We start from the raw sequence: 13,798 nt of genomic DNA, 5'->3' as shown, positions 1-13,798 counted from the left end.
GGAAAATCTGTTGAACATGGTGGAGCACGTTAACGAGTATTTGTCACATTTATGGAACGATATATACTTCCTTTAAGATTTTCGGAATAGCATTGCTGTATTATTTCACAGCATGAAAAGAGGTACAGAAAAGACATACACTGCACCAGCAGCTCAGAGACACAAGCAGAAATGTCAGAGTACTTGCTGCAATTTCTAATAGATGTCTTGAACTGATGCAAGTCCTGTGTATGTTCTCCTGCACTTCAACATAAACAAAACTCCTGAGCCAGGAATTTAGCCCTCTTTCTTTTCTCTACCAAGTCTGGTACAACAACAAACTGTGGGAAGGGGACATTGTTCTTAAGTTTGCTTTGGCTTGTCGCTTGCGTTTTTTTTTTTTAATAAACATATAGCCTGCTTAACCTAATTAAACATTTTTTTTTAAATTGTAGCTAAGATGCTTGAAAATTTTGCTTGCAGTAAAATGGTTAATACCTTCCTCGCAGTTCTGCCAAACAGTGGATTTCACTTTTATTAGGCGTTTGTAAAATCAATCACGCTTTAACAGTCATACATGCAGAAATCAAGGAAAATACAGATGCTCAGAGAGCCGAGCAGGATCATCACCACAGCACGGAACCTCCCTCCTAAGGTGATCCTGCACTTCCCTGAGCTCCCTTTTCCTTCCACATGCACCGTGACTACCCCGACGCCACCGCTGCTCCACACAGCGGTAGGTGCCACGGCGACATACACCGTGCACCACCGCCCGCCCTTTCTCTTCTCCGCCACAGAGCAAGTCACCACAGCCGGCTAAAGGCCCCGGCCCTCCCCCCATAAGCTCCGCTCGCTCAGCCCCCCAACAGCCCGCCCTCCCCCACCCCTAATGGCTCAACGCCTCGGGGGCGCGGGACCTCAGCCCCAGCTACAAGTACCAGCACCCGCGCGCCGGTGGCGATTGCTATTGGCTGGCGGGTGAGGCACGTGGTGGGCCAGCGACTGCACGTGGCGGCGGCGGCGGCGTTGTGAAGGAGCGCGGTGAGCGGCGCCATTTTATTTTTCTGCAGAGCTTCGGTGGCCGGGGAAAAGAGGTAGGAGCGCCTCTCTCGTGGAAGCGGAAGGCTTCACCCCTTGGGAGGACACCCACCCCCCTCGACGGAGTTGGGGCGAAAGTGCTGGGACAGGAAGGCTCCATAGTGTCCCCTGCGCGGGCACTGCAGGACCTGCTGGGGGCGGGCAGGGGGGTCGCTGCTAATGTGTTTTGTCTCCCGCGAGCAGATTCGGCAGGGCACAGCATGAACCAAGAGGACTGGAATGCAGAGATGGGGGACGAGGCCTCACTAATCCTCCCATCCCTTGAGCAGGTATGGGGCAGCAACTGTTGGGCTGTAGCATGTTTGCTTCTCTTCCCTTTCCTTCCTCCCACCCCTGGACCTGACGCCTGGGTGGCTGTGGTCCCCTGTTGCCATGACTCCCGAGGCACCTGGAGAAGCTTGCCCTTAACTTATATGTTGAAAGCACAGTGTTTTCTTAACAAATAGTAGCAATTTCAGTCTCTCAAAATGTTGATGTGCTTTGTCTCCCTGGAGGCTCTTGGGGCATAGTCAGTGTAACCAATTAGTATTACTTGTGCAGCCGCTTAATGCTGTCTGCTTACATTGGGTTCTGAGAGGATGTGTACTTTTTGGAAAAGTATGTGGCATAAAGGTGATACATACTAGTAACTCATTAAGTATGATACATGGGCTGGGAATTGAGTACCTGTGTGGATAGGCTAGTGGACCAGCAGAGGCTGGAAGGCAAGTAGTAAAAGCTTATGAAGGGTAGAAACTTAAAATTGCAGATCAGTTGTGGTAAGGGGTATTCAAGTAAAGTTTTGTAACTAGTGAAATGGGTGGTTCATGTTGCCTGCCCTCTTTCCCTTCTAATGCATTTCTGTTCCCTGATGTTTGTCAGCTCTAGTTTTTCTGAAGTGGTAAGATAAATTGAGAACAGTTTGCTGGGTTTTGGGTGTCAGTAGGCTGCAATTTCTTGCACAAATCAAGATTGGTTTGACAGTGCATATTACTGACTTGAATAGTGAAAGAGCAGTGGTGGAACTGTGTTATTGGGGACTAGCAGAATTGTGTCTTTTGGTGGTAGCTGTTGGCTGTGGGTTAGATGTGAACTGTAACTTTTCTCTGTGCCCTGTTAATGTCCTTTTAGCTATTCTATTTGCTGTCTCTGCTGGAAGTCACTGAATTGGTGGTGTGTTTTTTTTTTTTTTACCACAGCAACAAATAGAACATGGGTGACTCTCAGCTGATCTCCATTGTTCAGTCAGTATTGCACTTAATGTTGTTTCCAAACTTTACGGTCTTAAAAGCATAGCTACCGTAGGAAGGGTGAGGAGTGTACCTGTTTGAGGATTGTGGATAGGACTTTGCATATCATTTACAGTATGTTTTTGCAAATATGCTAGGCTGCTACAGGAGTTTACTGTTACTGATGAGAGAAGGTTTCCTCCCCACCAGCAGTTTGCTTGCTGCTGTTTTGTTCAGGTGCTGGTGCTGCTTGTATGCTTTTGTGAGCTCTTTAAATTTTCTAACCTGAAGACTACCCTTCAGTGATGGAGAGATGGCTTAGATGGCCTTAACCACTGAGGCTGGTAAAGAGAAAATAAACAGAACCTCATCTCTTTCTGGTAGCAGTGAGTTGTTGTTACATGGACTCATTTGCTTGGAAAACTGCAATCTTAGAAAACGGGAATCTGACTTTTCAAGCAGGCTTAAATGTATATAGAAACCAAGCTGATTGACTTAATTTCATCTGTAGCTCTGTATGTGTGAGTAGGTCTCATCAGAATAGTTGTCTTCTAAAAGTAAGTTAACATGGTCACTGTATTCTGTAAAGGGATTCATTCCTTTTGCTGTGTATTTTGAAAGTGTTTTTAATACCCAGCTTTTTAGGGAAGAAAAGCAAAGAGACTCATAGATCTTGACTGGGATTATGTAGTAGCTGTGTTTCTGGATTTGGATAGTTCTCAGTCTTCTTCCCAAGCTCTCAGGAAGCTATCATATACCCAGAAATAGGTGGAGCTGTTGCTTCCTCTCAGATGTTCTAAGTTGCTGCTGTAAGTTGCCTTTGCTCTGCTTTTGCCCTGCACTGCCCCCCTCCGCCCCTCCCCCTCCAAAGTGAGCTGGGCTACTATAGCATTTGCAAACCCAGCTCACTTTAACTGAAACTGGAAAAGTGTGCTCATAGAAGTTACTCTTGAGTTAAATTCCTGGCAGTAGAAAAGCTACAATTAGGTCAGTCTGTAGTATATTTAAGTTGTTAAACTGTGCAGCCTAATGATCTCAAGAGTTTGGCAGCAGGCGAGAACAGTTCTTAAAATACAGTTTTGGAGTTCATAGTAGAACTAGGGTGATGTCAGGTACCTACTGTCAGGCCTAGTTCTGAGCTAAGTCTTGTGTTGAAATTGTTCATATTCAATTTTGCTATTTTTTACATAGCAGCAAAATACTTTGCTGTGCAATGAAGGGTAAGATACAGGAGTGTAATGAGAGACAGCTAAAGAATAATGTTTTACTGCTTCTGATGTTGTTGAATAAGTACTGCTATCAGGAAAAACTGCAGTAAATTTGAGGAGAATCTGTAATGAATCTTTCTTGGCATCAGTCTTAATGTGTCTTTAAATTCAGCCTTGAGGAAGAGGAGACGTGAGCAGCTTATCCAGATGGATGTATGAGGCTCAAAGTAAGGTTGCCAGAAGAAGAAATTAATGGCAAACACTTTCAGAATAGTAATTTTACCAGTTTGCGTTTAATTTCCTGTAGTCATTGCTAGTCATATTGAGAAGCGTGAAAGCTGTAGTGATTTCTAAAAAGCACAGTCCTGAAATAAAAGGTTTGGTAGTTACGTGATGTACCTCAGCTAGTGTTTTGGCTTACTAGTACATGTCTGGCTTGCATTAAACAGCAGAAGGTTAACATGGCCTCTGCTGGAAAGAAAACTGACCATAAGAGTAAAATGTGAAAATTGGTTGCTGTTCTGAATTGGTTTAAATGGAGTATTGGAATCTTTGAATAAATGAACAGGGACTGACATATTTCAGTTATCTCCTTTTCAGATAATCTGTAAGCACCCTCTGGTAAAACACAGAAATGCAGTTATGAAACTGATGAAAACAGGTTATTATTTGCAATACAGTCTGAAAGATTGGAAAAGAAAAATACTTAAAAAGATTACAGTATTGTTTTGAACAATACATGTTTCTTATACTCAAGGTTAAAATGTTTGTTCACAAGGAGACAAAGCTGATGCCTCCATGAATCAGTGACAGAAGGCAAGATAAACTTACTTAACTCCATGTCAGCTGTGTATAATGTGGTTTTGGTGACATTTAGATGAAAATGGCATGCCATTTAGTATAATGAAGTGTAAGAAACTGAAATGAGCAGAAGACTTTGAGAGACTGCACTTCAGAAGGTGCAGAAGTACAAGGCTTAGCAACTGCATTTGTATTTATGTACTTAGGTTGGCCTGGTGTTAACATGATGTGCCTCTTATCTTTTTGTAGGCTAGCTTCTCTGAAAGACCACATGGCGTCTCGTCTGACTTCACTCCAAGCATAGGCTCATTTGGTATGTGAAAGGCACTTTTGATTTTACTGGCATTTGGGGGAGTTGATCCCTTGAACAATTTGGGAGATTAAAGAAAACCATGATATTATCATTGCGATATTTTCATGTGTCTCTCATGGAGTAAGCAACATCGAATTATACAGGTAACATAACAAGTAGACTTTCCTTTTGACCCTCAGCCCTTCTTTATTTACTGCAGTTGTGTTGAATACAGCATATAACTTCTAATGAGAGTCAACAGGTGTTAACCTCACAAGCATTTCTAGAACAGGCTGTGCTAACGTGAACAGTATTGGAAGTAAGTAAGTGTTAACATGCAATGTTGAGCAGTTCTAGCTAGGACCTGCCTGACAGTTGTGTTGAAGATAAGAAAAGGTCAGATGAAGTTGTTGAACAGAAACTTAGATCCATAAAAAAACCAAAACCAACAAAACCCACAAGACAAAATATTGATGTTTGGTATCAAGTTTCTGTAAAGCACTCTTGGTTTAATGAAGATGATGCCTTTATAAACTCGCACAGATGTTTTAGATAGAGAAGTTAGAAGAAGTTTAGATATAGAAGATAGAAGTTTTAAGTATGCCAAGCCAGGGTTGCTGCTGAAGGTGCTTTCACCCAGGCTCGGCTTTGCGTGACTCTACAATAGTCAGATCAGGAAATAGGTTTTGCTTAGAACTGAGAGTCTGTGGGATAAGGCCATCAGGGTGTTCTCACTGTAGTCTCTGAACTTAAGAGTGCTTGAAGAACTGCTTGAGGCTATTTTAACTTTAGTGATATTCAGTCTGAGGTAAAAATTTTGAGCTTATATCATTTAGTTGATGGAAGAATAATCTAAACTTTATTTTAACAAATTGTGGTTAGCACAAATTACGTTGATATCATAGAATCATAGAACAGCCCAGGTTGCAAAAGATCATCTGGTCTAACCTTTCATGGTAAAGGAAGTCTAGATGAGATTATCTAGCACCCTGTCCACTCCCGTCTTTAAAATCTCCAGTGATGGGGACTCTACCACATCCCTGGGGAGGTTGTTCCAGTGAATGATTGTTCTCACTGTAAAAAAATTTTCTTTCATCTATTGAGATGAAACCTCTCCCAGTGCAACTTAGACCTATTGCCCTCTGTCTTCTCCATGTGGCTCTTTGTGAAGAGAGAGACACTGTCCTCTTCTTTGCTGCCCTTGCAAGTACTGGAATACTGTGATAAGGTCCTCCCTGAGCCTTTTCTTCTCCAGGGAGAAAATGCATAACTCTTGTCAGTCTTTCCTCATAGTTCTCCGTATGTTTAGAACTGCTCATGTGTTTACGAGCAAGTAGAACAGTGCAGTATGTTTATTGCTGATGTATCCTTCCCCAGCATTTTAGTGTATAGCTGAAAGGTAGAATTAATTTTTCCTTGTCCCCAAGATGTTGGGAAATTAGGAAGGGCAGGAACTAGTTATCACTTGTGTTACTTGAATTTCTCTAAATTTGGACAGTTACAGGAAGCAGAAAATTCGGAGGACAGGGTTTGCATTCATCCTAGAACAGCAGAAATGTTTTATGAGGTCTCCAGGTTGCTAACTTCAGTAAAGGTTGGACGCAGAACAAATAGGAAAGCCAGTGCTTGTGAAGAGAACTTGAATTGTGAGTTACATAGGAGTGAGTCTTGGAGCTTCATGTTTTGTTTGTTCCAAATCTTTCTTTCTGACTAGCTGTCAGCTCTGCCTGCTAACTTTTCCATTGCATATTGCAAAAATAACTAAGTATTCTCTGATTTGTGCCTATTGTACTGAACTCCTGGCAGGGAGGGCTGAAGATGTTGTTTTCACTGTCATTGTTAACCATTTATTCTTTTCCTCAGGTAGGTGTACTGTGCTATTTCAGATCAGTGTGAGCAACTTCAAAGCGACTCTTGGCTTAACATCATCTTTCTGGTTCTTCTTCATTTATAGGGAACTCTACCAATGTTATCAAGCATAGGTAGTAATACTGAGATTTGCTTACTTATGCTAGATATGAGTAAACTTAATTTACTCTTTAAATAAGGACTTACAGAACTAAAGCTGTTTGGGAGGTCTGGAGCTGAGGCTCTCAGTTGATAAGATCGTGCATCTTGTCTTGACCTTGTTTAAAAGGGTGCATCAGTATTAGGGATTCTTTCCCTACAGCATGATAGAAAAAGGTGTCCTGCCCCCCCCCCCCCCCCCCCCCCCCCCCCAAAGGCTGCATGGGCCTTACTACTTTTTTCCCTTGCAAAACTTCTAATTTATGAACAGATTGTGCTTCAGCTGAGTTTTTTAAATTAAGCTCTCATGAGCTGCTCTTTTGTATGCAGTGCACTTCTAGGCTCTGTATAGTTTATAACTGTATTGTTAGTGATATAACTTGCATGTTTGACACTAAATAACATGAGTAGAGTTAGTATATGCAGGTTAAACTTCAATTTTGATTTTTTTTCCTTCAAACGATATCTAATAGAAGTACTGTTGTGTAAATCATCGTAAAGAGGATAAGCTAAAAGTAATATTGCATACATGCCAGTTACTTTTTTATAAAGCTTTACTTTGACTTAAACAAGTGAATTTGTTCTTTGTATTGCTTCTTCATGAAAGGAAAACTTCCTGTGCAGGCAGACTGTTCTGAATTTTTAACTCTGAAGGAACTTTATTCTTTTCCTGTTTCATACTTCTTCGGTACTTAAAAAACAAACCCACAAAAACCCCAAACCAGCCAACTACAAAAAAACCCCAAACAAAACCCAGAAATAAAAGTCTTGCTAAAATGACATTTATTTAGTATATGCAAGATTTGGGGGTGGATGTCTCTCGAATGGGTTAAAATCAGAATTTTAAATCCCCATGTACAGTAGAAAAATGTAAGTAAATGCATATGATGAGGAAATCAGTGGATCTAACAGCTCTTGTTTAGGGATATGTTGATGCAATGCTAGTTTTTAATTCCAGTGAATTGGAAACAAGGATTCATTCAAGCCTTCTTAATCTATCAAATGTTGCTTGAAAATTAGTAAATTTAGAGTGGTAAATGATACAGTGATTGATTCAACACTAGCATTTGGTAGTGCTAGTGCAAGACCAGTTAGCTTGCAAATCTGTATAGACATGAGTCTCATGAATAATTTGCATAGTAGGCAAATGGTAATTGTGAATGCTATACTTCTACCAGTCTGAATAGGTTGGTTGGCAAGTAACAGTGCAGTCTACAGTTGATTTGGTGTAAGTGCTAAGCATAGCAGACTTGACTAAAGAATGATCATTGGTTCTATCCTGTTCAGTGTCTATAAATCTGTGGTTTTGTCCAGCCTCTTTCATTAGTAGAGGCAGTAAACACAGAGGGCAGCATGGTGAAGGAACTTAGTAAAGCAGATGCTTTACTGATCAAGTATTTTGTTGGCATGTGATGTGCTTTCCAAAAATTTTTAATATTGAATTAACTTAGTGTGCTTAAGGTGTGGAAATCTCAGTGGAAGAGGAGTGATGGAATAAGAATGGGTTAGGATGGCAAGTAAAGGGAAGAGAGTCCTCACCCCTTTAAATGGAAACAGACTTGGTCAATGAAAGCCAGTCTATTGTGGTAAACCATAAAAATACCAATTCAAATAATTGGTAAGATGTTTTTATTTGCTGCTTGTTCCAGGTTACATTAAACTTGAATATCAATCTTTTATGCTGGCTTTGCCACAGATTACTCACTTAAATCTTCCAAGTGAGCAGGAACTTGGAACATTGGTTGGACTATGAAAGCAGCAGTTTAACACTTCGTTTGGTGTTGTACAGAGTCTCTGAATTGAGTGACTTGGTAATGTACCAAATCTCCGTCGTCTTTTTTTCATTTATGACAGGCTCTTGCATACAGGTGATCTCTTTGTTAACTAATGTGTTTGTCTTGTGGTAGAATATACTAGTGCATATTTTTTTTCAGGGGTAGCTATATAATTATGTTAAGCAGGTTTAACTTGGAAGAAAACCAGTACCAATCAGTTTCTGTGATGTGCCGTATACTTGCATGTCATGGAATTTTGTAGACTTCACATTTTTATTTCAGATGTTGTATTTTTATGATGGTTACTCATGTACCCCAGTCTTGACTTTAATATTGCAAAATAGGGAATTAGGTTTTTATAGAATCACTCAGGTTGGAAGGCAACTCTGAAGATTGGCTGGTCCAAATCCTTGCGTAGCGTAGGGTCAACTATAGGAAGTTGGTCAGGATCTTGTCCAGCTGAGTTTTGAATTTCTGTGGTAAAGCTCTCTGGGCAATTTGTCTAGTGTTTAACCACCCTCAGAGTAAAAAGATTTTCCTCATGTTAAAATGGGATTTCCTGTATTTCAATTTGTCCCCATTGCCTCTTGTGTTGGATATCAGTGAAAAGAATCTGTCTCCCTGTTACCTTCGCTCACTTCTGATAAGAGGGAAAATTCTTTGAGCCTTCTTGTCTCCAGGGACAGCAGTTTCAGCTCTCAACCACTCCCTCTGTGACAGATGCACCAGTCTTTTCATTATCTTTGCAATCCTTCACTGGACTCATTCCAGTATGTCAGCGTCTGTTTTGTACTGGACAGCCTAGAGCTGGACACAGCAGTCTAGATAGGGTGTCATCGGTGGATAAGGACCCCACCTACTGGTAACATTCTTCCTAATGTAGCCCAGAAGGCTGTTGGCCTTTACTTATGTAAGGCCTTACTGGCTTATGTTCAATTTGCTATCCACCACAGCCCTCAGGTTTTTCTCTGTGAAGACTCTCTCCAGCTGGCTGGCCCCAGTGTGTACTGGTGCCTGGAGTTACTTCTCCCCAGGTGCAGGATTTTGCATTTCTCTTTGTTGAACTTTGAGGTTCTTGCCTGCCCATGTCTCTAGCATGTTTTGAGTTTTCTCTGAGTGAAACACAGCCCTGTGTTTAATGTCCTGGTTTTGTATATCTGCAAACTTGCTGAGGGTGCGTTCTATCCCATCATCTGGGTCATGAATGAAGATGACAAACTGTGTTGGCCCCGGTATCAATCAGTGGGGTACTCTGCTGGTGATTGGCCTTGTCGTGGTTTAACCCCAGCCAGCAACTAAGCACCACGCAGCCGCTCACTCACTCCCCCCCAATCCAGCAGGATGGGGGAGAAAATCGGGAAAAGAACTAAAACTCATGGGTTGTGATAAGAACGGTTTAGTAGAACAGAAAAGAAGAAACTAATAATGAGAATGATAACACTAATAAAATGACAACAGCAATAATAAAAGGATTGGAATGTACAAATGATGCGCAGTGCAATTGCTCACCACCTGCCGAACGACACCCAGCTAGTCCCTGAGCGGTGATTCCCTGCCCCCACTCCAGTTCCTAAACTAGATGGGATGTCACACGGTATGGAATACACCATTGGCCAGTTTGTGTGAGCTGCCCTGGCTGTGTCCTGTGCCAACTTCTTGTGCCCCTCCAGCTTTCTTGTTGGCTGGGGATGAGAAGCTGAAAAATCCTTGACTTTAGTCTAAACTCTACTTAGCAACAACTGAAAACATCAGTGTTACCAACATTCTTCTCATACTGAACTCAAAACATAGTACCTTATGAGCTACTAGGAAGACAGTTAACTCTATCCCAGCTGAAACCAGGACAGCCTCCAGCTGGAGTTTATGCTGCTGATCACAACCCTTGGAGCCCAGTGGTTCAGCCTATTTTCAGTCATCCTCACTGTCCAGTTATGTAGGCTGTACTTAGTTGTTTTGTACATGAAGACATTATGGGAGGCACTGTCAAAAGTTTTACTTTCTTGTTGTTTTCCAGGTGCTGTTGAAAGATCTAACACATGTCAGGATACGCAGGCTCGTTTTGGAGGGTATTCTAGGAGTAGAGGTAGGATTGTATAGTTAAAATTCATAGTTTGGGGCGTGATTAAGCCTTCCTTTTGGACAAAACCTTTAGAATGGAGGACCTTGCAACTGGTGTCTGAGTAGATTCTGAAAACTCAGATTTTACTATATTGGTAGCAGTACTGTTGCTGTGTAGTGCTATTCCTTATACAAAACAGTAGTTACACCTGTGCTAAGCTTTGTAATTTTAATTCATTGTCTTAAAAAGGGCACCTTCATCTTGTGGTGGTTTTTTTATTGTTGTTGAGTGGGAGGTAGGCTACAGACCTGAGGTCCCTTTCAGCCTGAATGATTCTGTAGTTTTATGGTTGAGGTTAAAAAAACCCCAAACTGAAAAAACAAAACTGCAAACCTACCCGAACCCAAAAGCTTACCCTGAAGTCAAAGATAGCTTTGAATGTTAAATTGATTCTTCTTTTCTAATTATAGATACTGATGAATGTCTGAACAGACAGCGTCAACCAGCGAGTAGATTTGGTAGCGGAAGGAATTTTGCAAACAGAGGTAACTTTCTGGAGTGTCTGTTATTCTAGTGGCTAGTTGTATTTGATACATTAAATTTTCTCTATTCAGGTACTCAGTTTTGTTGTATCAGAGCCAAATGAGTATTTGTGACTTGGAGGGTAATACCAATCCTTATTTCTGCATAATGTAGGCACTCAGTATCACCCCTTAGTTTTGACTGTACAACATAAAATACCGCACCGTATTTGGTAGAAGGCAGGACTCTACATTTAAAATCAATGTTTTGTTTACCTCTTGCTTTGATTCTGTTCTCCCTGAAAAAAAGGCATTTTTCTGATAATTTCATTGAGTCATAATGTAGTATAAAAGGCAGCTGAGTATTAGTATTCACATATATGGCATGTGAAGGGGGTATACCAGTGCTCTTCTGTGGAAGACCTGAAAGCTTTCTTTCTTTAGTATCCATAAAGCAATATTTAATCCCTGTCCTCTTCCTGCTTATAATGGCAAGTGCCACTCTTGCATGCAGTGCACATTGAAGAGGTTAGTAATTGGAAGTTTGGCAGTACTGCCGTATATGCTTCCACAAACTACTGTTGGAAGCACATAGGGCAGTGGAAGCTACTGTCACATAACAGCTGTCTAGATAGTTCTATGGCTGTAAGTGAGACTTGTTATGAAACAAGGAAGACTGAAACTCCAGTCATGGTTTGGGCATGTTTAGCAAAAGTTTTGACCTGCAGCACAGCTGTGGAGGCACTTGGAAGTTACGTTTATTCTTTCAAAAAATTCTACACCATTTCTGCAACTCTTGGGTTGCTGCTCATTAAGATAGGGGAATGCCAGACTTGTTCGACTAAGCAGATAGCAATACTTTGGTGGTGCTATGGAACGATGATGAACAGTTCTGCTGTAGACTCTCCAGCAATTGCCAAGTAACTCACAAGCTGTATTTAAGGTCTGTAGTATTTATGGGCTTTTATATCTAGACTGTCTTTTGCATGTGAGCCTTTAAGATGTGACTTTTTTTTTTTTAAATTTGGGAAAACTCAAATGACATATATGTTGGTATGCACCAACCATTGGTGGAGAGGGAGCTACAGATGCTGTGGTAGGAGAACTTCTCATTTAGCAGAAGATGCTCTTTGTCATTACAAGATGATAGAACAGGTGTTCAGTTGAAGAACAAAGACTAAGGAGTAAATGACAGTACAAGTTGACTGCTTGGATCTTAGTAACTTGTTTATGTGTGTGGCTGTTTACTTCCTCTCCCTCCCCATCAGGAGGGTGACTAGGGAAAGGGGTTAGAAATAAAAATAGACTAAATACTTGGCACTGCCTGTCCCAAGCAACTGAATAAGTAATTCTGAGTAACAAAAAATTAGAAACTGATAGATCTGAAAGGCAGGTTTTCAAATCCTCACTCCATAGGAGGCAGCAATTGCAATACTACCTCACTCTACAGTACTGGTTATGAAAACTGAGATGGTACAAATGCTGTCAGTTGTCCTGTGACTGAACCAGAGGACTGATCTGCATCATAACCAAAAAGTTGAAAGTTAGTAGCTTATATAGCATATATGCATGTAAAGTCAAATACTTCCAGATTTAATGTTTTATTTACTTCTTGCAAGAAGCAATAGTACGGGAGAGCAGTAGACTCTTGTCATACTTCTTGGCAAAAAATTTCTTCTCTTCATTTTTTTCATATGTTGAGGCAAATCACTTAGTTTTATTGTACTTTTTATCTGAATACATGAAATAAGGACTGTGAAGAATAATTGCCAATAAAAGGCACTTGATTTACACATGCAAAATTGGGCAAACTAAGTTTTGTGCTATGCTGTACTGCAGGTTTCCAAGAAAGGAACGTTGTAGAAGATTCTGGTACACAAAATAGAGGTTTTGGAGGATTTCCTTGTGGCTTTGGACGAAGTGAGAGTAAGTATTTTTGTTTTTTTAATGTTGACTGGTTTGTGTGCGAACAGCATACATTTGGTTATTCTTTCTAGGTTTGCTTGCTCCCTAAGAACTGCAAGTATAAAGGTGAAAGCTATGAAATAGTTTCTATTCTTCAGCAGTGTTATGGAACATGGATGGCATCTTTGAAAAATAGTATCACTGGGAACAGCACAGCATAGGTTGGCGTTATAAAGAATCCGTTGCAGCTGTTGCAGTGTAGAGTTTTTGGAGTAAATAGTGTTAGCTTTAGGCATGGTATTTCAGTATACTAATTTTAGATGCCATAGCCACTACACTGTGTCTTCCTTACAGGTATTAAGGCTGAGCAAAGAGACAGACCTCAATCTGGCGTTCTTGGCTCTAGAGGAAGAGGAGCATTTGGAGGTCATGCAGGTGAGACTTCTTAGTAGGGTGGTGAACCTTTCAGATTTCCTTGTTGCTGATTCGTGGCAATGCAGTACCTTCTTAGCTTTGCTAAATGCTGCCCCTGTGATTGTTCTCTGTGTCTGAATTAAGAACCTACTGCAAATGTTAGATAGCTTGCTTGAATGCCCACACGAGATGTGTTTGTAACTTGGATAAATTTTAGTATTTGGATTTTCAAAGCTGTTGTCTTCTGTAATTTTTTCCTTGGTCCTACTGCTGCTGGGTCAGTTAATTGCAGTGAAGCAGAGGTGCTAACCCCAAAATTCAAAGCAAGCCTTTAAGAACTTGCTCAGTTTTGAAATAGTCACTCTAGACTTTTTCCACCCCACCTATAAAGGGAAGTGTTGTTTTAGGTTTGTCCAGGCTGACAACTAAGGTTTGTAGCTCTGAGAGGCCAGCTCTTCCTGAATACTTTATTCTAATGTTGGCTTTTTTTGCCATCTAGAAAGGATTTTTCCCTCATGCTTCTATCTTCCT

Source organism: Haliaeetus leucocephalus, unplaced genomic scaffold, assembly GCF_000737465.1.
Source record: "Haliaeetus leucocephalus isolate CR32 unplaced genomic scaffold, Haliaeetus_leucocephalus-4.0 Scaffold722, whole genome shotgun sequence".
Lineage (NCBI taxonomy): Eukaryota > Metazoa > Chordata > Aves > Accipitriformes > Accipitridae > Haliaeetus > Haliaeetus leucocephalus.
This window is presented reverse-complemented; position numbering follows the sequence as displayed.